Source organism: Montipora capricornis, chromosome 5, assembly GCF_036669925.1.
Source record: "Montipora capricornis isolate CH-2021 chromosome 5, ASM3666992v2, whole genome shotgun sequence".
Lineage (NCBI taxonomy): Eukaryota > Metazoa > Cnidaria > Anthozoa > Scleractinia > Acroporidae > Montipora > Montipora capricornis.
Genome location: NC_090887.1, coordinates 2,286,653 through 2,290,718, shown reverse-complemented (window position 1 = coordinate 2,290,718; position 4,066 = coordinate 2,286,653).

Below are 4,066 nucleotides of genomic sequence, written 5' to 3'. Positions count from 1 at the left end.
TCCGGACCCGTCAAAAAAGCGGTACGGACTCATAACTTTTGTAAAGAAACACTGGAGTTTCTGCAGGGCCATAGGCGCCTATGGGCCTGTGGAAACTCCCGTGTTTCTTTACAAAAGTTATGGGTCCGTACCGCTTTTTTGACGGGTCCGGACCCAAATTTTTCTGTCGTGTAAACGGCCTTTATTCACACTTCTTGACATTGTAAAGGTTACAATATAGAACGAATTAAGTTCATAATAAATCCGACATTTGACTGAGTTAAGTTCGACGAACTGTCTTTGCATTGACCAACCTACTCATGAGACGAACTTAACTCATGATTTAAAAATTAGTACGATAATGTATTCCGTCAACGTTAAGTACTGAGGAAATCACGCAGTTCTGGAGAGAACGTTAAGCATGTTGTAAACCAGAAATTAGGGTACTCATTAAGCCGCGGCTACACGAGCGAGTTTTTGCTTGCGATGGTGATGCGATGATTATTTTTATGTTTATTACATCCATTTAGAAATCACTGGTGATCCTTGCAATCTAATTTTTTGGTCTAAATCGCACCATTTCCTCAGCCAATGAGAAAGGAACACTAAAACAAAACAGCCAATCAGATTTCAAAGCTTAACCAATCAAATTGCAGGAAACTGAAAGACAAAGAAAACCATTGCGTGGCGAATTTTGCAACTTTTAGCGTTAAATAAATAAATTATTGTGTGATTTCTAAATGGATGTAGTAAAGTGGCAATTGAACTTCGTGTTGTTGAATTTTGGTCTGAAATCATACTTGTGATTTCAAATCGAAATCCCGGTGCGCGCTCTTTCGATTTTTAAATCACACATAGGATTTCAGACCAAATTGCACTCCACTCAATTCAATTACCATTATAAATTGTTGCGTCATCAGCCCGCGGTAAAAAATCACCCGTTTAGCCACCCTCACGCGACAGCTGAAAAAATCGCAGAACAAAAATCGCGAGAAATTGATTGAGCTGAATTTTTCACGACAAAGTCGCGAACTTTGTTACTCGCGCAGCCGTGTTGCAACGTTTTGCCCTGCATTCGTGACAATTTGTGGCGCGTCAAGGGGTTATCTAACCAATCAGATGCGAATCGCGAAAAATGTCTCGCCAAGTGTAGCCACCACTGATCGTTGGCCATCGCAAGCAAAAAATCGCTCGCGTAGCCCGCGTTGTATCTAACAAATCACAAAGAATAATGACGGTCGTGATTTGCAGAAAATCTGGCTTTATCCGACGAGTCGAGAAAGGTAAATTGAACACCATGAAAACAAATTTTGCGAGCTGAAGTTTCGTCGGTGCTAACGCTCGAAAAACCATCTCACATTTTTTTTTTTACCTTGGTTAAGCCTTAGACTCCCAGGATTGATCAGCATGTAAATTCTCCTCAAAATTTCAATAAAATGTCAGTCAGAAAGGTATTGAAAATGAAGATAGTTATCAGCTTAACAGGTGTGATATTGATATAACACCAAATTCTCACATGACTACCCAACAAAGAAATCTACGGTACTAGTTACGAGAATAAAAGTTCAATCTTGGGAATGAAAGGGTTAATTCAACTTTATCAATTCGTTTGATGAAACCAGCAAAAATTCTATGCTACACGGTAACAGTAAAACGCAAGCCAAAAGACAGATGAAGAAAAAATAACATAGTTTTTATATAAAACTCTGAATTTCGAATTCTCAGCCAAGGATTAATGACAGTCGATCGCAAAAACACTAAAATTCCTGTGGAAGGGCAAGATATTTTGTCAGAAGGAAGAGATTAATCACGTGCTAGGATCTTCCTAGCTCACAGCTAGGAAGATCCTAGCACTAGGGCCAAGAACGACCTCTTGCATGTAAACTGAATACAGAAAACACATGGCGCTAGGATGATCCGCCTTCTAGGATCTTCCTAGTGCTAAGATCTTCCTACCTCCATTTTTTTTCCATGTAAACAGCCCCTAAATTTCTTGTGCGTGCGTGCGTGTGTTGTGGTGATGTTTATTTCAAGGTCGTATGCAAATTTTTAACAGAGAAAATGTAATTAATAAAAATATGTCAAACAAAGGTCGTTAAAAAGCTTCACTTTTGGTAGTTCAGTTGGACGAAAAAATGTCACAACAACCTTTTCCACCGTAAAATTTATTGAAATAAACAAAATATCTGCTATAAGTATCACCCAACTAGTGGACTAATGCAAATGCTGCATTTTGATTGGCTACGCTACTAGAGGAACAGCAACGGAACTGACAATCGGAACCAACAAGAGAAGTAATGTTTTGGATTATTATGATGAGTATTATCATTGCAGGTACTCCTTCATTGCATGTTTTACTATGTATGATTTACATTAAATATTTAAGTCATAAGCATGACCAAACAGTTCCTTTATTAACCTACCAGAAAAAGTAATAGCAGCTAAAAAGGAGGAGACAAAAAAGAGAACTGTTATTAATTGTTCCTTAGGAACAGCTCAGAAAAGAACAGAAAAAGACCAATAAAAGTGCAGCGCTTACATAAGAACACACACTACAGAAGAAACGTTCCTCTTGTCGTGAAATGGGACGATACAGTCTTACTTGCAAGAAGACTCAAGAATGTTCTTGTCGCTTCTTCTCAAGCTTAACCTCAATCATTTCTTGAGTTCTGTGACTGCTTGTCTGAGCTGAAAAGTTCATTATGATAGGAACATAGTTTGCTTTCTCACTGATATCAGTGAAAAGACCACTGGAAACAAGACTGGAAAAGAAAAAGTGAATGCCACAAAAAGAGAAATATTAAGAAATCACACATTCAATTTTGTGTCCAGAATCATAATACATACCATAGGTTGGGTGAAATGTGTCAACTCAGACTAAAAAGGTGGGATGTCATGAGCAAAAGAACAAATGGCTGACTGACAGACTCAACAAAGGAGGAAGAACTTTGACTATAATTACAATGTATTTAATGAAATGACTGACTTAAAAAAGGAATGAATAAAGCAACAAACAATAATAAATGAACGAATGAAACACAGGGAGACTTATCAAAACAGTGAAATACTGATCGACTCACTAACCGACCGACCAATAATTATTGACAGACATATTGCAGATTGACTTGATGACTGACTGACTTGACTAACCTAATTGGGGGATTGGCAGACTGACTGATTATTTGACTAACAGGCTCCATAACTGAATGACTGGCTAATCCAGTACCACCTGCCTGACTGACTTATGCACCGATCAAATAGAAACTTCAACATCCCCCCACCCCTAGGCAAACCCCGGGCACTTGTGACTATCTTCTGTGCCCGGGGAGTGGGGAATTTGACTTTTGACTGCGTGGGGTGGGGAAAATTGAACCGGAAGTGTCAGGTTTCAAATGTTTTTTCGGGCGCCGAAGTCGCTAATACAGCTATAAAACATATGTAGCATTTGTGAGCGATTGGCTTACAAAAAAGGTCTTCAAAAGGTCTTTATTAAAGACAGGAGGAGCCGACGACGATTTTTCTTTAGTAGGGCATTTAAACACCATTTTGGCCCAATGGGGCGGGAATTTGAACGATCCCATCTTCAAATGCCCGGGGGGGGGGGGGGGATGTTGAAGTTTCGAGTTGATTGGCGCATTACAGCTGTAACACACCGTTTGACTGAGACTAACAGTTAGAGTGACTGGCTGACTGTCTGATTGACTGACTGAAAGACAGACTGACAACCTGACTTGACTGACTGATTGAGTAACTGACTGTCGGACTAAATGATTAACTGATACACTGACTTCACTGACAGTACAGTTTGACTGACTGACTTAAATGGCAGACTAACAGACTGAATGACTGACTGATTGATGAGCCACTTGAACTAGCCAACAAATGGCAAACTAATCACAGTAACAAATAAACGAATAATTAAATGACTGGCTGACTGATTAACTATCAGTGGCTCGCCTTGATGCCGATCCCAGTGGTCCCTGGGTGACTGATCAATCTGTTTCGTGTAAGATATGGGTCAGGGACAGGTAATGACATTGTGTGCAATGTAATTTACACTGTAGCCACTTGTAAGATGCATTAAGGT